Source organism: Phyllobates terribilis, unplaced genomic scaffold (assembly GCF_046119375.1).
Source record: "Phyllobates terribilis strain yellow unplaced genomic scaffold, ASM4611937v1 Scaffold_1__5_contigs__length_1240528914, whole genome shotgun sequence".
In the NCBI taxonomy this organism is placed as follows: domain Eukaryota; kingdom Metazoa; phylum Chordata; class Amphibia; order Anura; family Dendrobatidae; genus Phyllobates; species Phyllobates terribilis.
The window spans coordinates 741,103,516-741,127,041 of NW_027362761.1; the positions used below are offsets into that span (position 1 = coordinate 741,103,516).

General features: G+C 43.3%; 1 protein-coding gene across 1 annotated transcript in view; it reads right to left on the reverse strand.

Moving 5' to 3' along the window:
* The window catches only part of LINGO3 (leucine rich repeat and Ig domain containing 3), a 100,550-nt gene extending 91,297 nt beyond the window's left edge, over positions 1-9,253 (reverse strand). Inside the window, exon 1 of the mRNA XM_073636855.1 lies at positions 9,077-9,253. The gene's annotated coding sequence lies outside the window, so the exon portion shown is untranslated. The remainder of the gene's footprint in view (positions 1-9,076) is intronic.
* Between the last annotated feature and the right edge of the window lie 14,273 nt (positions 9,254-23,526).

Below are 23,526 nucleotides of genomic sequence, written 5' to 3' on the forward strand. Positions count from 1 at the left end.
TGGAAGGGTGGAGGTGTCTGTTATGTAATGAGGGCCTCTGGTGGAGAAGTCCGTCCTTGCACCCTTTTGGGTTCTGTGGTACCTGTGGGTAGCAGGGTGCCAAACAATGATTTGCGACTGTTTGACAGCTTTAATACATGTGAGGAATGCCTGTTTGTTAGGCATTCCTCACATGTATTAAAGCTGTCAAACAGTCGCAAATCATGCACACGGAGTGACTCAAACATAACATTCTAGCACGCCGCAAATACTCAGCGAGCACCCAAGCATGCTTGCCGAAAGGGTTAACATAACTCGCTCGCTCATCACTAGTTGGCTTCACAAATATGAAGTAACTATTGAAAATATGAATTATCTATTAAAAACTTACATTTATATATCTAAACTCCTTTAACAACTTGTCTATCTTGAACTGTCTTCCCACCTCTCATCCAACTTGCATTATGATCAGCTATAATGCAAGTTCTGACATCACTGTTCAACTAAAATGGCCTTAAAGGGGTTGTCTAGTTTCAGGAAAGTGTGGGTCTTAAACTGTGTAAAATACATAAAATAACAAGCTCAACAGGTATTTACCTTTCCTGGGTCCAGTGTCAACTCTCTGCCTCAGCTCTGGTCCCTGTGTTTAGATTATAGGGTGATGTGACATTAACAGAATGCATCACCACCCTAGCAAGTCATTGAGTGCAGTGCATGTGCACTGTGGTTGATGGTACGCGACGCTGAGCTCAGTGCACAAACCATTGAACAAAGTGTCTGGCTAGATTGGTTACAGGTGCTGCAATAGCCGCGGAGAGCCAGCACTTGACCATGGGAGGGGGAGTACCTGCTGAGTTTATTTTATGTATTTTATATAAGTTTGGAGCCCACTTTCCTGAATTTGGACAACATCTTTAACCAAAGTTACTAATTTGCTATCTGCCAATCCTCTGCCTGAAACAATTGACCACTCCCTCCTGTGACAAACACTCTTATCCCTTGGAATCATTGGTTTAGCCCTCTCCTGGATCTCTTCCTAATTTAGCAATCAGATATTTATTGTCTCCAATTCACACAAGACCTCTTTGTCTCATCCTTTCCCTGCTGAGGTCCTTTAAGACTTTGTCCTGGAAACCCTACTCTTGTTCATCTAAGACTTTGGCCTAAGGCAGCTCATAGAATCTCATGGCTTTTAGCACCACTTTTATGCTAATGACAGACTCAGATTTACCTCTCTGATTCATATATTACCTGTTTGCTATTCAAAATCCAAGAATGTCAGCTATATCCTTCTACTTCTCCTCTCAATTTCTAAAACTCAAGAAAAAAAGTGAATTCGTTATCTTTCCACCTTCTCACTCACCTCCTTCCTCCACTAGACTTATACTGTGGATGGGTTCCACATCTCACAAATCCATTGCTTTGGGATAACCATTGACTCTGCCTTGTATTTCAAACTGCACACCCAAACCTGTAAAACTTCCCTACACGCCACCTTCAACTGTAACATTTCTCACATCCACTCTTTCCCCAACTTTGAGTCAATGAATATACTAGTAAATTCCTCCCACATAGATTACTGCAATGTTCTTCTCGGTGGCTACTATTTCAACACTTTAGTGCCCTCCCAATCCATTCTCAACTCCTCCCTTCCGCCAATACCCTCATAGGCTGAACTCATACACTTCTGATCTAATTTCCCAATAACTCCTCACAAGTAATCATAAAGAGGACCTAACACTGTTTTTATTTTAGGTTAAACTGACTACCTTCTCAAATTGATGCTGTTCCTCTGATTCTAGAACATTTTTTTTTCTTCTTTTTGTCTGCTCCTCTGTTCCAAAGTTATGCTCCTCTTAATAAAGGTGAACATTTTTCCATTCAACTAACTGGGTTAGTACCCCAGAACCTCTCTGTGGGCGTGGTCATGTTTTGATTGGTCAATGTCAGAGGAGAAATAGCAAACACCCACAGAGAAGGTCTGGGGTATACAACCAGTTGATTGAACGGTAAATTTGCATCTTTATTGCCACGGGGTATAATTATGGAATGGAGAGATGCAGAAGAAAAAGAAAAACTGTTCCACAATCAGTGGAGAAGCGCCAATTGGAGGAGGTATGCAGTTGAAAAAAAAATCCATTGAAAGGTCCTCTTTAAATATGATCTATATTTTTGTTAAGTAGGCCATGTGCATCAAGCTTGTTTTGTGGCACATGGATTACCAAAGTTTTGCAATATGGAGTCAAAGGCAATATATTTCCTTCCATATGGTGATTCTGTATGGTATGTGTTACCTTTGCCATTCAGCATACAATGGTCCAATGGCATCATTTTATTTCTCACAGATTCATCCATGAGACATAATTCAGCTGTTGCATGAGCCTACAAATATAGTAGAAATTTCAGATGTCTACTAAATGGATCCATAATATAGCTCTGTGCATCAGTGATGAACCAAAAGTAGCTGCATCATACTGTAACTATGGCTGGGTACTAACCAACTAAAGTTTATCCTAATTTATTGAAACAAATATTGTACACTATTGGTGATGAATCATTATTCACTAGATATCTTGATTGTCTTCCTAATTTTACATTTATTTTTATATCAATTATTGAGTATATCTATCTATCTATCACATGGGCTGATTAAAGTCCACTTTATCTTTGGTAATATTTGAGTGCTGCCTGCTTTTTTAAATTTCTATATGTTTTGCAAAAAGTGGATATTTTGCTTGGGAGGCCTTGCACCCATCTCCTATGTGTTACCAGTGAGCTGCTCCAATTTTCTATACTCTATCTATCTATCTATCTATCTATCTATCTATCTATCTATCTATCTATCTATCTATCTATCTATCTACCAATGTAATATACTATATCATGTAACAGACATATATTTTTTATTATTATTTGTAGTGCATTATCCTTGGGTATATTACGTACCGCTATCTACTTACTAATTTTTCAGAAAAGTGATTGAAGATTAAATTATATCTCCATTTCTTACAGTTTCAGCTAGTGTTCAATTAAGGAGTTCAGTGGAGTATTGCAATATCACATTTAGAAGTCAAATAAGTAGTTAGTTGCAAGATTTATAGTCAAAGGGGATTTGGCTGCTCTTCTCAAGAAACAAGTAGTAAGTTCTTAGCCAAATATAATGGCTAATGCAACAGACAATCAGACAGTAAAATAAAGCAATGTAACAGGTTAAAATGGGCATCTATTCCAGTTTTTCTTTACCCAGGTTTTTCAGCAACTACAAATAAAAGAGATGTTTATTTCCTACAATAAGCCCAATTAGTAAAATAATAATTGCACTATAGTGGGTCTTTTATTTAATTTTAATATTGTGACCCCACTCCTGGGTCATAACTCTGTTATCTGCTCTAAACTTTCTGCACCAGCCAGTCTGTACAATACAAAGAAAATAGATAATATAGGTAAAAATAGAAATCTACCGTTTAGGTAAATCCCCTTTCCCCCACAAAAAATAGAATAGTGAAATATTTTCATGCAATTAAAGAAGCAAACATAAACTGATCAAAATAAAAAAAATAAGTGCAATACAAAGACTGCTATTTACAACCACAATGCTGTCTTCTAGTTACCACCTATTAACTTGCCATTGGTGAACCATGAATTCTGCATCTGGCCATCTGTTCATGAGATGGAGCTTAATTGGGTTATATTCAAGTGAATAATGCAAAATTAAAGATAGAACTCTACAGCTGAATGGCCGCCGGAGAAAAATGTTTTGCTTTGGACTGGCCTAAAGTCTTGACCCAAACCCGATCAAGGGGCTCAAACTGAAAACTAGCAGTTCATGCAAGAAAATTTATAAAGAAAATTGTGCTAAATTATCCACAGGGATATTGTGAAAAACTGGTTAAAAAATTTGAGAAGCATGTATTTCACTTTCATGATAAGGTCATCTTATAGTGAGATCTGGGGTTAATGGCAATGTCAAAGAGGGATCATTTTAGTTGCAATTATTGCTGGTGATGCAACCATTTCTTGAATTTGGTGGGGCATTTATTCACATGGATGATATGTGTTTAATCAACTTGTTTTGTAAATTAAGTATAATTAAAAAAAACAAAAGAAAACTGCTCTCTCCGGGCTTGATGCACTTTACTGTATTTCAAAACCAAGGGAAAATCAAGTAAAAACAAATCCCAAACTTTTCTATTTGAATAATATTGTGTCCCGTAACATTAGTTGTGATTTTGGACAGAAATTGCTATTATTAAGTTGGGGAATTACTTTGAATTGTACATAAACAAGTAATTGTATCAATTCTCAATAATATTCGCAGATTCCAACTACAATTTACCTTCCTTTGTGCTGCTAGTAAAAGTGTGGTTGGCTTGTTGGACTTCAACATGCACAGTCCTTTGTTAGTTGGGATTACTTGAGAAAGGGTAGAGAGTGAGACCCCCAGGTGGCGGAAGGCAATTGCCCCTTTTTTGTACTATAAAATCTGACCCTTTGGCTAGTCTCGAATTGCTTCAAATACTGTTTTTGATCTTCCTTTTATATGCCCATAATTATCTAAAGTGGTATTTGTTCCGGGAGTTCAAATGGCTTGGACAGTCACGTCTTTCTCTATGGATTTATTTTCTGGTAACACATTAGCCTAGGGTTTCTAACAAGGGATTATTCCCTTTCTGGCACTTATAGCCAGCACTGTTCCTAATATTTTGGCACTAATGAATTTGATATTGCAAAGCACTGCTTATCATTTCACTGTTGTACGTGAAGTCCAGTTAAAAGTATCAGCCCCATCGGCACTTCTTCAAACCCTAGCACCGAGTGGAGGACCATTCTATATATAAATATATCTATATACAGGGTGGTCCAAAACTAGGTGGACAGAAAGTGTAATAAGGTTATGAAGGGGGAGATTTATCAAACATGGTGTAAAGTGAAACTGGCTCAGTTGCCCTTTTGCCCTTAGCAACCAATCAGATTCCACTTTTCATTCCTCACAGACTCTTTGGAAAATGAAAGGTGGAATCTGATTGGTTGCTAAGGGCAACTGAGCCAGTTTCACAGATCTAGTTTTCACAGATAGATCTCCCCCAAATCTGTTTTCTTTTCAGATAATTCAGATAACACATAATGGCAAATAATTTAAATACAGATCAAAGAAAATGGATTTTAACAGAGTATTGGAAATCTCAAAATGCTGAAACCGTTAGAGCAAATTGGGTTAGAGCCACTGGCTCAATCCTTAATGCTCCAAAAACTGGTCGACCCAAAACAGTCTGTACAGAAGATAATAAACAACTTGTTGCTGAAACATTTGCTCAGAGTCCAAAAAAGTCCACCAGAAGAGCCTCTTTGCAATTGGGAATTTCACGAGCTTCTATCATGCGAATCCTGAAATCTATTGGGTGGAAAGCTTATCGTCCACGTCTAATTCATGGTTTATTGGAGGATGATGGCGGCTGCAATTTAGTGTTTGATAAATCTCCCCCTTCATAACCTTATTACACTTTCTGTCCACCTACTTTTGGACCACCCTGTATATCTAAATACCTACATATGGTTAGGTTCGTATTTGTATTGGAGGCTCTGAACTGATTCTTTCACTTTTGCACGAAGAAAATATCACACCATAACAGAGCTTGGACATAACCCCTTATAGACAATGGGTCTGACGGCAACATTGGTGTCTATCATATGACAGATCGGGAACACCATCATTTTTTGTTTTCTGATACTATGATAAAAAAATGAACTGCAAATGCGAACCTAGCCATCTATGATACAGTTATATGAAAAAGTTTGGGCACCCCTATTAATCTTAAGCTTAATGTTTTATAAAAATTGGTGTTTTTGCAACAGCTATTTCAGTTTGATCTATGTAATAACTGTTGGACACAGTAATGTTTCTGCCTTGAAATGAGGTTTATTGTACTAACAGAAAATGTGCAATCTGTATTCAAACAAAATTTGACAGGTGCATAAGTATGGGCACCTCACCAGAAAAGTGACATTAATATTTAGTAGATCCTCCTTTTGCAAAAATAACAGCCTCTAGTCACTTCCTGTAGCTTTTAATGATTTCCTGGATCCTGGATGAAGGTATTTTTGACCATTCCTCTTTACAAAACAATTCCAGTTCAGTTAAGTTTGATGGTCGCCGAGCATGGACAGCCCTCTTCAAATGATCCCACAGATGATATTCAGGTCTGGGGACTGGGATGGCCATTCCAGAACATTGTAATTGTTCCTCTGCATGAATGCCTGAGTAGATTTGGAGCGGTGTTTTGGATCATTGTCTTGCTGAAAGATCCATCCCCTGCGTAACTTCAACTTTGTCACTGATTCTTGAACATTATTGTCAAGAATCTGCTGATACTGAGTGGAATCCATGCGTCCCTCAACTTTAACAAGATTCCCGGTGCCGGCATTGGCCACACAGCCCCAAAGCATGATGGAACCTCCACCAAATTTTACTGTGGGTAGCAAGTGTTTTTCTTGAAATGCTGTGTTTTTTTGCCACCATGCATAACGCCTTTTTGTATGACCAAACAACTCAATCTTGGTTTCATCAGTCCACAGGACCTTCTTCCAAAAAGAAATTGGCTTCTCCAAATGTGCTTTTGCATACCTCAGCCGACTCTGTTTGTGGCGTGCTTGCAGAAACGGCTTCTTTCGCATCACTCTCCCATACAGCTTCTCCTTGTGCAAAGTGCGTTGTATAGTTGACTGATGCACAGTGACACCATCTGCAGCAAGTTGATGCTGCAGCTCTCTGGAGGTGGTCTGAGGATTGTCCTTGACTGATCTCACCATTCTTCTTCTCTGCCTTTCTGATGTTTTTCTTGGCCTGCCACTTCTGGCCTTAACAAGAACTGTCCCTGTGTTCTTCCATTTCCTTACTATGTTCCTCACAGTGGAAACTGACAGGTTAAATTGCTGAGACAGCTTTCTGTATCCTTCCCCTGAACAACTATGTTGAATAATCTTTGTTTTCAGATCATTTGACAGTTGTTTTGAGGCACCCATGATGCCACTCTTCAGAGGAGATTCAAACAGGAGAACAACTTGCAAGTGGCCACTTTAAGTAGCTTTTCTCATGATTGCATACACCTGGCTATGAAGTTCAAAGCTCAATGAGGTTACAAAATCAAAAAAAGTGCTTTAGTAAGTCAGTAAAAAGTAGGTAGGGGTATTTAAAACAAGAAAATGATAAGGGTGCCCATACTTATGCACCAGTCAAATTTTGTTTGAATGCAGATTGCACATTTTCTGTTAGTACAATAAACCTCATTTCAAGGCAGAGACATTACTGTGTCCAACAGTTATTACATATATCAAACTGAAATAGCTGTTGCAAAAACACCAATTCTTATAAAACATTAAGCTTAAGATTAATAGGGGTGCCCAAACTTTTTCATATAACTGTACATATGGGAGATTTCTCAGCATTCACAGACATCCAACAGACAACATGAGACCTATCGCTGTTTCCTGGTATAATTAAAACAAGCATAAAAGTGGCAGACATTTTCCTAACAGCATCAATGAGGCACAAATTGATTCTCAGCAGTATAGAAAAGTAAGACATGTCAGTCTCTTGAGCTGGCATTTTCAATGCGGCTGACACAACCTGGCTGCGTACAATGTTTTACCAGTGGGTTACCAAATGCTGTGTGTCACATATTATCAAGGAAAGCTATACTAGAGCTTCATGTACTATATTATTAGCAGCCCTCGCATTTGTTCCCAAGTCATTTTTTTATGTAATTACTTTTCAAACTATACAGAGACCACATTTTTCTATTTCAAAGAGCTGGCTATGCCTAATTGTGTATGCACTGTGCGGAGAATCACAATGGCGTATCCAGCTCATGTATAATATCTAATAGTTCACCCTTTTTTCCAATAAATAATGGACGTGAATAATTTCCATGAATTGTGTATAATGTGACTTTACACAGGCGAGAAGCTTGTCACTTGAATGACATCTAAAGTCAAATGCTTGTGACAAAGCGGATTTAGGAGGCAGATTATTGCTAGATTTTCACTTCAAATGACCAAAGGTAATACAAGTTTGGAATATAATTGACCTATTTAATGACTGTGAGTGTAAAAGAAAATCTCATTAGGGGGAATAGAAGCATTTTATTCTGCTGTAATGCTAATGACTTTTCCCATTGTAAATGTTTCTGTGTGTTAATGGCAGCTCAGGCAAGCATTTTGATAATGAATTTTCTGGACAACAGTCTGATTGGGGGCAAAAATCGCTTGTGTAAACCTAGCATTAGTTACATTCCTCCATACAATCCATTGAGGGTGATTTACTCATGTTATTATCCTTGACATATAATATGCCCTTATTATCAAACGAAGCATGAAATACTGTTATTAGAGGCTGCGTGATGTCATGTATTGACTGCCTATGAGCATGATATACTGCTATTAGCAGTGTGTGTATGATGTTCTGGTTGCAGTGCAATACTTTTAATAGCTTTTAAATCATGAAACGTCTACATGATGGATAGTTTACGCTTGGCTACATGTGTTTGGCTCTAGTGGTGTGGTAAATGGGCTTGTTTGTTGCGCCAGTGTATGTGCTATTCGCCTTTTCTGTGCATAGTAGCAGGAACAAAAACACTTGCCCTGAAGTCTTTTCCGTACACACCGAACATGCAAAGCTTTTGCGGTTATTCTTAAAAAACAAAGCGAGTAAGATGGGAATAAATCTCCAGCCAACACAGCAAGGCATGCACACATTCCTCTACAGCGTGCGGTCCCAATTATAGCTTTTGTATAGGCGATAATATCTACTCATCAGAAGGTTTTGCTGAATGCTTGCATTAAAGGATTACGAAGAGCATAACATAGTAGCCTTCTTTTTTCTCTATGGGAAAATGTGTACAGTGTACCATTGATGAATTTTCTCTGTATGTGGATGCTACACTACATTATGCTGCAAACCACTGTTATCATTCAAGTATTGATGCCCAATGCATCCCCCTTACTGCACCCCAGCCTGCACTGCAGCTCCCTCTGCTCATCATGTCCTGACCCCATATGCATGCATCTGATTTAGTGTGTCCGCAATACAACCAACACTCACTGTGCTTGTGTCCTTCTTGTGTTTCTCTCCCTCCTCATCCTCGCACAGCTACACTCAGTGTGTGTCCCAGTGTCTCCGCCACCGTGTGTCCCTCCTCCCAGTCACTCTGTGCTGTTCCCTTGCTGCTCAAACATATCACTGGGCTGCAGCATGCCTCAGTCAGTGACTCCCCCTCCTGCCATCCCTTTCCTCATTCTCATTCTCCCCCTGTCTATTCTCATCACCCCTTCTCTGCATTCCATTTTACCTATTGTCTTACTCATTGCCTCATCTCCTTATAGGTATACTGTACCTTTTTTTTCCCCATCTTTACGTGTCATTCTTTAAAGTCCACTTTCTAAATAGAGGTTAGAAAAACTTTGAAATTTGCTTCACCAATATTTCTGCAAATCTGCTGGTCGAGTTTAATGTGGCTAAAATAATAATTAAAAAAATATATGTGAAAAAATTAAACAAGAAGATAATGATAACCACTGCAAATAAATGTAAAAATATCAGAAAAGAACCTCCAAATGTACACTGTGTCGAAAGAGGACCTCATGCTGACCAGATAATTTGGCTTTAAATGAAATATTTGGTAAGGAGAAGAAGATAAATGAGAAGATAATGTGACTAGATCAGTTGTCTAAGTAAGAAAAACAGTCCAAATAGAAAGACTGGGCTCACTATACAAAGTAGGTGCCAAGAACCAAAAATTAAACATAAATCAGAATAAGGTTCTGGCACTCAAAAACCACAATAGCATTGGGGTCAAAGGTTATATATGTCCTTTTATTGATGCACATACAGCAAAATCCAATTTAAAGGAAGATTTCTGCCCAACCTTTCAACCCACACGGGTTTTCCTCAGGGGCTTCAAAAACTAGTTCCATAGTATGTGAAAAGAAACAGCAAAAGACAGAAGTATCAATAACAATGTACGTACATCATCAAAATAACTTAGGTATATATATGAAGAGTAAATATAGAATATGAAAGAGCAGACATTCCCCAAAGAAAGACCCATAAGGTTTCAATATTAAAGCTGTTTTATCATGAGAACCTAATCAACGGGATAGGAGAAAAGGTCAAGCGGCAAAATTTATAATAACAATGCGCAGTGAAAATTAATAACGATCATGATCCTGTATTAATGTCATTGTGATAATAGACATGAAAAATTTCATGTAATCAATATTCTATTTTTCTTTTATTTTTTACATTCCTCTTCCCCCTTATACTTACCTTATGAGCTCTCCTTCCTACCACTAATTTATTCTTCTCTTTTTCAGACATTTCACAGTTAGATCCGCATTGTTCCTATTACATTTACAGCCTTGCGGCTTAATCTTGTATCCTTTGTCATTTGAATCATCTCAATACTTGTGTACCTTGTGACCGTCTCACATTGTTTACCCCTCCCTCTTTTCTCCTTATTTGGGTTCCCCACTCCTTCTCCCTGCACACATTCATGCTGACACAAGGCGGGAACATGCGCTCATCGCAAATAGTAGCAGCACACACAGCGCATGCGCTAGCTTGTGTTCCACATACCGTATCCTGCGCTACAGTAGACCGGAAACAGGAAGCAGACGCACCATGGAGCGCTGTATTTAAAGCTGCTCTGTCAGCACAGTGAGCGCCACAATATCCAGGACTCCCTCTGCACAAACAGGTAATCTCTATATACCCAAGGGAGCATTTCTATCCGTTCTATTTTGAAACCGCTTCTATGGATCCTCTCTAGTGGGACATGTTACCTTTTATTATCCTCTTTTTTCCTAGGACCATTGCCTGTCATTCCTAAGTGCCACATATTAAACAGGTAAATCATTGAGGGACCCTCACAATTTAGATATATGGACTATGTGCTATAGACACTGAATGGTGTGTCATTTCATTTCAGCTACACAGGGAGAGAATGCCAAGAGTGTGCAAAGCAGTCATCAAAGCAAAAGGTGGCTACATTGAAGAACCAAGAATATAAGACATATTTTCAGTTGTTTCATACTTTTTTGTTAAGTATATAATTCCACATGTGTTAATTCATAGTTTTGATGCCTTCAGTGTGAATGTACAATTTTCATAGTCATGAAAATACAGAAAAATCTTTAAATGAGGTGTGTCCAAACTTTTGGTCTGTACTGTATACCTAAGTTATTTTGATGATCTACGTACATTGTTATTGATACTTCTGTCTTTTGCTGTTTTTTTCACATACTATGGAACTAGTTTTTGAAGCCCCTGAGGAAAACCCATGTGGGTTGAAACGTTGGGCATAAATCTTCCTTTAAATTGGATTTTGCTGTATGTACATCACTAAAAGGACATATATAACCTTTGACCCCAATGCTGTTGTGCTCTTTGGGTGCCAGAACCTTATTCTGATTTAAGTAAGAAAAACAGTCATAAGTCTTCATGCTGCTTAGGGAAAGTCAACGCTCTGAACTTTATCCACTGTGATACCAAGTTTCAGCCCCACCCAAAAAAATTGCAGGATTACCAGAAATTATGTATAATAGAGAATGTTCCTGAGACCATTCTCCCTTAGAGGCATAGCCTTGATAAAGTTTGAGTGTAGGCCCAATGGTTGGATAAAAATGTAAGGAGTCTCAGTAGAAGGAATCAAATGAGTCAATCGATATAAGGTGAAAAGAATTCACCTACATTTTAGCTGGATTATAAAACACTGGGAAGAGACTAAAAAAAACCCCTCTTATCTGTCCATGGCCCTTCCTGTTCATGTCTCGCCACTGCCGGTCCTTCGATCGACTCTTCAATGTTCTATTTTCCTTCTTGCCAGGTCTTCCATTCACTAAGCATTATGCCATCTGGTAGATCACGCCCCACATTAATGGTGTGTGTTGTGCAACATGATGACATGGGGCCAAGTGAATGGGAGACCTTGATGGAAGGATTTTTTTTAACCTTTTCCTGGCCAACTCAATTCACATGGAATTTATTAAATATGAATCGAATTTCCCACATTAATGGAGTGAATCTGCCCAAATTGAATTAAAGAACTTTCGTTTAATTCTAGAATCTATCCATGTAGCGAAGTGTAAAAGGCTGTTAAAGTGCTCACAGAAAGCAGCCCAGACTATTCTGGTCATATTGGATGCCACATAGTATTTCTTTTGTCACAAAAGTTTTTAATTATTTGTATTAAAGTGAAAGGGTAAAACAGAAAAATGTGAAAAGGTTCACCATAAAGGGGATCAGAAATACATGAGACAAATTTGATACATCAATAATAAGTAGAAAAATATCTAGAATACAGTTATAATATCTGAGACATCAATAAGAGCTGGAGCGAATGAGCCAAGGGGAGAAGGTTTCTTGGTCACAGGAGTTCAGTGCGGCTTGATGGAACAGTGATTTCGGACAAAAGGAGTTAGATTCATGCAGATTCCCAAGTTTTCCAATATAATTAATCTAAGGTTGCTACGGTAAATTTTCAAGAAAAGGTCAATTATGTCTACGTAAATGGCATGAATTTTTAAAAGTCATAATGTGGTTTATTGTAGATATTACCATGTCCACAAAGAGATGAGGGGACTTCCATTGGGAGACAATATGGATATATGCTGCAAGACGTACAGTACAGACCAAAAGTTTGGACACACCTTCTCATTTAAAGATTTTTCTGTATTTTCATGACTATGAAAATTGTACATTCACACTGAAGGCATCAAAGCTATGAATTAACACATGTGGAATTATATACTTAACAAAAAAGTGTGAAACAACTGAAAATATGTCTTATATTCTAGGTTCTTCAAAGTAGCCACCTTTTGCTTTGATGACTGCTTTGCACACTCTTGGCATTCTCTTGATGAGCTTCAAGAGGTAGTCACCGGAAATGGTCTTCCAACAATCTTGAAGGAGTTCCCAGAGATGCTTAGCACTTGTTGGCCCTTTTGCCTTCACTCTGCGGTCCAGCTCACCCCAAACCATCTCGATTGGGTTCAGGTCTGGTGACTGTGGAGGCCAGGTCATCTGTTTAGCACTCCATCACTCTCGCTCTTGGTCAAATAGCCCTTACACAGCCTGGAGGTGTGTTTGGGGTCATTGTCCTGTTAAAAAAGAAATGATGGTCCAACTAAATGCAAACTTGATGGAATAGCATGCCGCTGCAAAATGCTGTGGTAGCCATGCTGGTTCAGTATGCCTTCAATTTTGAATAAATCCCCAACAGTGTCACCAGCAAAGCACCCCCACACCATCACACCTCCTCCTCCATGCTTCATGGTGGGAACCAGGCATGTAGAGTCCAACCGCTCACCTTTTCTGCGTCGCACAAAGACACGGTGGTTGGAACCAAAGATATCAAATTTGGACTCATCAGACCAAAGCACAAATTTCCACTGGTCTAATGTCCATTCATTGTGTTCTTTAGCCCAAACAAGTCTCTTCTGCTTGTTGCCTGTCCTTAGCAGTGGTTTCCTAGCAGCTATTTTACCATGAAGGCCTGCTGCACAAAGTCTTCTCTTAACAGTTGTTGAAGAGATGTGTCTGCTGCTAGAACTCTGTGTGGCATTGACCTGGTCTCTAATCTGAGCTGCTGTTAACCTGCGATTTCTGAGGCTGGTGACTCGGATAAACTTATCCTCAGAAGCAGAGGTGACTCTTGGTCTTCCTTTCCTGGGGCGGTCCTCATGTGAGCCAGTTTCTTTGTAGCGCTTCATGGTTTTTGCAACTGCACTTGGTGACACTTTCAAAGTTTTCCCAATTTTTTGGACTGACTGACCTTCATTTCTTAAAAGTAATGATGGCCACTCGTTTTTCTTTACTTAGCTGCTTTTTTCTTGCCATAATACAAATTCTAACAGTCTATTCAGTAGGACTATCAGCTGTGTATCCACCAGACTTCTGCACAACACAACTGATGGCCCCAACCCCATTTATAAGGCAAGAAATCCCACTTATTAAACCTGACAGGGCACACCTGTGAAGTGAAAACCATTTCCGGTGACTACCTCTTGAAGCTCATCAAGAGAATGCCAAGAGTGTGCAAAGCAGTCATCAAAGCAAAAGGTGGCTACTTTGAAGAACCTAGAATATAAGACATATTTTCAGCTGTTTCACACTTTTTTGTTAAGTATATAATTCCACATGTGTTAATTCATAGTTTTGATGCCTTCAGTGTGAATGTACAATTTTCATAGTCATGAAAATACAGAAAAATCTTTAAATGAGAAGGTGTGTCCAAACTTTTGGTCTGTACTGTATATATTGAGAAATGTTTTGAACCTGATTACAGAAACCCATTTGTTTATCACAAAGTAGAACAGATGAGAATACTGAAAATGAAACAGATAAACCATGGATAAGTTGGGATGTACCATGGAGCCAAGAGCCAGAGCATCCTCGAAAGCAGAGTGGCGAGGACTCTAGAAAAAATGATGAACCCTGGTTGGGACCACATAGGTTCTATGCAATATCGTTATGAAAGATTCAACCAATGTAACTTGGTGTTTGCCTTTAGAAATTGTGGTGCAGCAGTGCTACCAACATTGCAGTGATGCAGAAATCCTGCTCCCACTAGAGCATGAATTGGTTAAACCCCAGAATATTTAGTCCCTCCTCTAGACAAAATGTCCCTTGCCACTAAATCTGAAATTACTCATTGCGATTTTCCACTTTTCTATTGTTTTATGGAGACCTATAATAAACTGTGAGTAATCAATGGCCTGGGAGGGGTATATTGATAATGTATTTACAAAATGGGAAGAACCCCAAAAGTGACCCCTCTCTAAAAAGCCATAAAACTTAGCTTTTATTTCATATTTGATTAAAAACACCTATGGGTCTATATACTCCTAGGCGTTTTTAATCAAATATGAAATAAAAGCTAAGTTTTATGGAGACAGGTTAGATGTCACTTTCCTCTTATTAGTGATTTCTCCAAACTCACTAGAATAATTGCAAATGTTATGTTCCCCCTAGTCTCTAGTTCTTCTATTCAAATTGGTGGATAGGTAAAGGTGTAGTTTCCTTAGAATATTTCACATCAGTCCAAAAATGTATCAAGAAATATGAGCTCTCCTGAGCAGATCAATTTAAATGGCATCAGATATTTTATTATATACGCCCCTCAATAACACTGGGGTTCTCCCAGCCTAAGGCTATGTTCACATGTCCAGTAATTATCAGTTAGAACTGATCCAGCAGCAATTCGTTAAAAAACTCTGATTTCAATTGGATTTGTTTTTTAACATTTAAGTCTATGGAAAACAGATCCATTAAAAAGCCACTCATTTTGATTCATTTGAAAACTGATGGCTACTTAAAAGATTACTGTTGGATCCATTCTAACTGATGATTACTGGACATATGAACATAGCCTAAGGCTTAAGCGGAGCTACCACATGCATGGTATATTTAAGATCACGGAGTCCTAAACACCCATCCTCCTTTTAAATATTTGAAAGCCAAATTTAAGAAATCAGAAGGCTAATACTATTGATGAGCGAATGTGCCCGCCACTATTCAATACTCGATCAAGCATCAGAGTGCTTGGCTACGCTCGTTACTCGATTAAGTATCGCGGGTGCTCGAGCTCCATGCTCGAGCCCCCGCCTCGGATATTTTGGGGCTGTTAGACAGCCAATAGACATGCAGGGATTGCCTGCCTTACACGGTAATGTCATAGCCATGTTGGTTACTGGCATTACTGTTATTGGCCGGCCACACTGGGTCATCATGTCTTATATAAGACCCGGTGATGCGATGCTCTGCACACTCTCCTCTGGAAGCAGTTCAGGGAGAGTTGATCTAGGAGGGAGAGCTTAGATTAGAGCAGTCATATAAGCAGTGTTTAATTTCTATTGCAGTACTTGTATACCACTGATGCACCATTAAAATAAAAGTCCTTTTCAAGGCTAGATACTGTCCTTTCTCTAGTAAAACTTCTGTTACCTGCATTCAGTGAAGGGATAGCTGGTGGAGAATGGTTAGTTTTTGATTAGAGGCATATAGGCAGGGTTTATTGCCTTACAGTCCTTCTATAGGTAAACTACTGATGCAACCTAAAAATTAAAGTCCTTTTCAGGGCTACATACTGTCCTTTCTCTAGTAAAACTTCTGTTACCTGCATTCAGTGAAGAGAATGCTGGTGGAGAAGGGTTAGTTTTGGATTAGGGGCATATAGGCAGGGTTTATTGCCTTACAGTCCTTCTATAGGTAAATTACTGATGCAACCTAAAAATTAAAGTCCTTTTCAGGGCTACATATTTTCTTTTCCTTATTAATACCGGAAAGTTTGCAGGCATATATTACATACCTAAGTTAAAATGCGCAAGGAGTGTGGTAAGGGAGAGAGAAGTGGATGTGCTACTGATGGTGCACGCAGAGGCCGAGGCCGTGGGCCTGGTGAAATTGTGCCTGCTGCGGGAAGACAACAAACACACTCATCCACGAGACCTAGCTTCCTGTCCCACTTTCTAGGGGGGCACTGGTCAAATAATCCTCACCCTGATCCTCCTTCCTTCTACCAGGAAACAAGTGATCCCACACTTGGACACTCCGAGGAGCTCTTTACATTACCATTTATTGATTCTGGCCTCTCGCCATGCACGTTTCAAGAGGGACATGAGGAGCTCGTGTGTAGTGATGCACAAATATTTGAGCCTCCAGGGTCAGAAGAAGACTATGGTGGGGAACGGCAATTAGTGTCTCAAGAGGTAGATGATGAGGGGATACAGTGTATAAGGCTCTCCTTTATGTCTAATAAAAGGTGTATTGGAGTACCTCTTTTTTTTCTGAGGCCTAAAAATTTTGATTGGCCTGGAAAGGACATGTATCTTCAGCAGATACAACAGACATTCAATCAAAATTGGGACTATTTAGCTTTTTGAAAAGATACCTGAGGGGTATCCTCATAAGTATGTGTAAATATGTCATTGCAAAAATCTCTCTAATGATCTAAGGATTCTGAGGAATGTAACTTACATCAAGGGTGATTTCTCTATGTCTAGCGGAAACCAGCTTTCTAAATCACTAAGACTATGGAACCTGTGATAATTGGTTAAATGCAAAAACTTATCTAGATATACTGTAGGTTTTAAGTTTCGATTTAGATTATGCCAAATCTCGCATCACGGTTAGAACTATTCTATTGTGGGGAAACACCATGGGCTTATTTATCTTTTTAATGCCACTTTCTGCATATATCATTTTACTGTCTGTATTGTTCCTTTGATTACATGTTTACTCAATAGAAACTACATTATGACTTACATTTTCAATGCTGTTTTTGTAGTATGCACATTATATCAAGTATCTATAATATAACAGGAGATGCGTCCCTCTGTCTGAAGCCTTTATAGGCTGCTCAAGCGCGACACGCCTGTGCAGTCTGGCTCCAGACAGAACACTACATCGAGTCGTTACAGGTAAGAGGAGTGTGTATGGAGCTGGAGATCACGGTATGCGTAGACACTGAACGCATACCACGATCTCCGGCGCCATACTTACATACTTACCTGACGGGGAGGAGCGTTGCTGCTGCACCTCTCCTCGCCGGAGACCGGAGAATGAGTGAGGCGTCGGAATCGGCGCATGCACATAGCGCTATCCGGCGCCATTTTACTGACGACACATTTGCAGTGTGTCTTCAGCAAAATGGCGCCGGACAGCGCGATATGGGCATGCGCGTACTCCGCCACCACACTCCTCCCCCGGCTCCGGCAGAACAGGACACAGCAGCGCTGGAGCACAGGGAAGAAAGGTGAGTATAAGTGTTTATTTTTTTGTATGTGTGCAGTGTGAAAGGGATGAGGGGTGCCATACATACCAGGATTGGGGGGTGAGGGGGCCACACATACGAGGATTTGGGGATGAGGGCTACCATACATACCAGGATTGGGGGATGAGGGGTACCAAGCATACCAGGATTGGGGGGATGAGGGGTACCATGCATACCAAGATTGTGGGGTGAGGGGACCATGCATACCAGGATGAGGAATGGGGTGCCATGAATACCAGTAAGTGTTTATTTTTTTGTATGTGTGCAGTGTGAAAGGGATGAGTGGTGCCATACATACCAGGATTGGGGGGTGAGGGGGCCACAAATATGAGGATTTGGGGATGAGGGCTACCATACATACCAGGATTGGAGGGTGAGAGGACCATGCATAACAGGTTTGGGGGGGGTGAGGGGACCATGCATTCCAGGATTGGGGGGTGAGGGTACCATGCGTACCAGAATTGGGGGGTGAGGGGACCATGCATACCAGGATTGGGGGTGAGGGGTGCCACATATACCAGGATTGGGGGTGAGGGGTGCCACACATACCAGGATTGGGGTTGAGGGGACCACACATACCAGGATTGGGGGGAGAGGGGACCATGCATACCAGGACAGGGGGGTGAGGGGACCATGCATACCAGAATTGGGGGGTGAGGGGTGCCATGCATACCAGGATTGGGGGGTGAGGGGTGCCATGCATACCAGAATAGGGATGAAGGGTACCATACATACCAGGATACGAATGCAGGGTGCCATGCATACCAGGATGAGTGATGGGGTGCCATGCATACCAGGATGATGGGAACCATGCATACCAGGATAAGGGATGGGGTGCCATGCATACCAGGATAGGGATGAGGGAGCCATTCATACGAGGATTGGGGATGAGGGGTGCCATGCTACCAGGATGAGGGATTGGGTGCCATGCATACCAGGTTTCTGGGATGAGGAGGCCATACATACCAGAATTGGGATGAGGGGTGCCATGTATACCAGGATGAGGGGTACCATACATACCAGAATAGGGATGAGGGGTACCATGCATACCAGGATAGGGGATGAGGGGTGCCATGCATACCAGGATTGGGGATGAGGGGTGCCATGCATACCAGGATTGGGGATGAGTGGACCATGCATTCCAGGATTGGGGGGTGAGGGTACCATGCGTACCAGAATTGGGGGGTGAGGGGACCATGCATACCAGGATTGGGGGTGAGGGGTGCCACACATACCAGGATTGGGGGTGAGGGGTGCCACACATACCAGGATTGGGGTTGAGGGGACCACACATACCAGGATTGGGGGGAGAAGGGACCATGCATACCAGGACAGGGGGGTGAGGGGATCATGCATACCAGAATTGGGGGGTGAGGGGTGCCATGCATACCAGGATTGGGGGGTGAGGGGTGCCATGCATACCAGAATAGGGATGAAGGGTACCATACATACCAGGATAGGAATGCAGGGTGCCATGCATACCAGGATGAGTGATGGGGTGCCATGCATACCAGGATGATGGGAACCATGCATACCAGGATAAGGGATGGGGTGCCATGCATACCAGGATAGGGATGAGGGAGCCATTCATACGAGGATTGGGGATGAGGGGTGCCATGCATACCAGGATTGGGGATGAGTGGTGCCATGCATACCAGGATTGGGGACGAGGGGTGCCATGCATACAAGGATTGGGGATGAGGGGTGCCATGCATACCAGCATTAGGGATGAGGGGGTTCCATGCATACCAGGATAAGGATGAGGGGTGTCATGCATACCAGGATTGGGGATGAGGGGTGCCATGCATATCAGCATTGGGGATGAGTGGTGCCATGCATACCAGGATTGGGGATGAAGGGTGCCATGCATACCAGTATTGGGGACGAGGGGTGCCATGCATACCAGGATTGGGGATGAGGGGTGTCATGCATACCAGGATTGGGGATGAGAGGTGCCATGCATACCAGGATTGAGAATGAGGGGTTCCATGCATACCATGATTGGGGATGAGGGGTGCCATGCATACCAGGATTGGGGATGAGGGGTGCCATACATACCAGGATTGGGGATGAGGGGTGCCATACATACCAGGATTGGGATGAGGGGTTCCATGTATACCAGATTTGGGATGAGAGGTGCCATGCATACCAGGATTGGGGATGAGGGGTGCCATGCATATCAGGATTGGGGATGAGGGGTGCCATACATTCCAGGATTGGGGGGTGAGGAGGCCACACATACGAGGATTTGGGGATGAGGGCTACCATACATACCAGGATTGGGGGATGAGGGGTACCAAGCATACCAGGATTGGGGGGATGAGGGGTACCATGCTTACCAAGATTGTGGGGTGAGAGGACCATGCATACCAGGATGAGGAATTGGGTGCCATGAATACCAGTATGAGGGGTACCACACATACCAGGATTGGAGGGTGAGAGGACCATGCATACCAGGTTTGGGGGGGTGAGGGGACCATGCATACCAGGATTGGGGGGTGAGGGGACCATGCATTCCAGGATTGGGGGGTGAGGGTACCATGTGTACCAGAATTGGGGGGTGAGGGGACCATGCATACCAGGATTGGGGGTGAGGGGTGCCACACATACCAGGATTGGGGGTGAGGGGTGCCACACATACCAGGATTGGGGTTGAGGGGACCACACATACCAGGATTGGGGGGAGAGGGGACCATGCATACCAGAATTGGGGGGTGAAGGGTGCCATGCATACCAGGATTGGGGTTGAGGGGTGCCATGCATACCAGAATAGGGATGAAGGGTACCATACATACCAGGATAGGAATGCAGGGTGCCATGCATACCAGGATGAGTGATGGGGTGCCATGCATACCAGGATGATGGGAACCATGCATACCAGGATAAGGGATGGGGTGCCATGCATACCAGCATAGGGATGAGGGAGCCATTCATACGAGGATTGGGGATGAGGGGTGCCATGCATACCAGGATGAGGGATTTGGTGCCATGCATACCAGGTTTCTGAGATGAGGAGGCCATACATACCAGAATTGGGATGAGGGGTGCCATGTATACCAGGATGAGGGGTACCATATATACCAGAATAGGGATGAGGGGTACCATGCATACCAGGATTGAGGATGAGGGGTGCCATGCATACCAGGATTGGGGATGAGGGGTGCCATGCATACCAGGATAAGGATGAAGGGTGCCATGCATATCAGGATTGTGGATGAGAGGTGCCATGCATACCAGGATAAGGAGGAGGGGTGCCATGCATATCAGGATTGTGGATGAGGGGTGCCATGCATACCAGGATTGGGGATGAGGGGTGCCATGCATATCAGGATTGGGGATGAGGGGTGCCATGCATATCAGCATTGGGGATGAGCGGTGCCATGCATACCAGGATTGGGGATGAGGGGTGCCATGCATATCAGGATAGGGGATGAGGGGTGCCATGCATACCAGGATAAGGATGAGGGGTGCCATGCCTATCAGGATTGTGGATGAGGGGTGCCATGCATACCAGGATTGGGGATGAGGGGTGCCATGCATATCAGGATTGGGGATGAGGGGTGCCATGCATACCAGGATTGGGGATGATGGGGTTCCATGCATATCAGGATAAGGATGAGGGGTGCCATGCATATCAGGATTGGGGATGAGTGGTGCCATGCATACCAGGATTAAGGACGAGTGGTGCCATGCATACCAGGAAAGGGGATGAGGGGTGCCATGCATACCAGGATTAGGGATGAGGGGGTTCCATGCATACCAGGATAAGGATGAGGGGTCCCATGCATACCAGGATTGGGGATGAGGGGTGCCATGCATATCAGGATTGGGGATGAGTGGTGCCATGCATACCAGGATTGGGGATGAAGGGTGCCATGCATACCAGGATTGGGGACGAGGGGTGTCATGCATACCAGGATTGGGGATGAGGAGTGTCATGCATACCAGGATTGGGGATGAGAGGTGCCATGCATTCCAGGATTGAGAATGAGGGGTTCCATGCATACAACGATTGGGGATGAGGGGTGCCATGCATACCAGGATTGCGGATGACTGGTGCCATACATACCAGGATTGGGGTGAGGGGTGCCATACATACCAGGATTGGGATGAGGGGTGCCATGTATACCAGATTTGGGATGAGGGGTGCCATGCATACCAGGATTGGGGATGAGGGGTGCCATGCATATCAGGATTGGGGATGAGGGGTGCCATGCATACCAGGATTGGGGATGAGGGGTGCCATGCATTTCAGGATTGGGAATGAGGGGTGCCATGCATATCAGGATTGGGGATGAGGGGTGCCATGCATACCAGAATAGGGGATGAGGGAGTTCCATGCATACCAGGATTGGGGACGAGGGGTGCCATGCATGCCAGGATTGGGGATGAGGGGGTTCCATGCATACCAGGATAAGGATGAGGGGTTCCATGCATACGAGGATTGGGGATGAGGGGTGCCATGCATACCAGGATGGTGATGAGGGGTGCCATGCAGACCAGGATAGGGATGAGGGGTGCCATGCAGACGCGGATAGGAATGAGGGGTACCATGCCTACCAGAATAGGGATGAGGGGTACCATGCCTACCAGAATAGGGATGAGGGGTACCATGCCTACCAGGATTCGGATGAGGGGCCATGCATACCAGGATAGCGATGAGGGGTACCATGTATACCAGGATAGGGATGAGGGGTACCATGCATACCAGGATGAGGGATGGGGTGCCATGCATACCAGGATAGGGATGAGGGGTACCATCCATACCAGGACGAGGGGTACCATACATACCAGCATAGGGATGAGGGATGGGGTACTATGCATCACAGGATGGGGGTGCGGGGTGCCATGCATACCAGGATTGAGGGTGAGGGGTGCCATGCATACCAGGATGGGGATGAGGGGTGCCATGCATTCCAGGATAGGGATGGGGGGTGCCATGCATACCAAGATAGGGATGAGGGGTGCCATGCAGGGGCGGAACTACCGCCCGTGCAGGCGGTTCATTGAACGGGGGCCCCGAGGGAGAGGGGGCCCCTCCAGCCTCCAGCAGGGCCGCCATCAGGGCATGACTGCCCTGACTCCAGCATGGGGCCCAGCCGGTAGGGGCCCCCTTGGGGGCCCCCCTCTTGTGCGTCTCTCTCCTCATGGGGCCCCCGGCCCCATGCTAAGCGCCGGGTCCGGGACATCTCAGCGCTGCGCTGCTGCGGCAGCGCTTTCATGATTCCCCTGACTTCCGGTCATGTGACGGCGCCGTCACATGACCGGAAGTCAGGAGAACCTGGTGTCAGCGATTTGGACGAGCGCCAGGATTCTGCAGGGATCGCATGGGGGTAAGTATAACAAGTTTTTTTTTTTTTTAAATACAATTTACTAGGAGTGGGGGGAATGGGAGATGCACATGTGGGGGAGGGGAATGAGAGAGGTGCACATGTGGGGGAGGGGAATGAGAAAGGTGCACATGTGGGGGAGGGGGATGAGAGAGGTGCACATGTGGGGGAGGGGAATGAGAGAGGTGCACATGTGGGGGAGGGGGATGAGAGAGGTGCACATGTGGGGGAGGGGGATGAGAGAGGTGCACATGTGGGGGAGGGGGATGAGAGATGTTGACATGTGGGGGAGGGGGATGAGAGATGTGCACATGGGGGGGGTGAGAGAGGGGCACATGTGGGGGAGGGGGATGAGAGATGTACACATGGAGGGGAGAGAGCTGCACATGGGG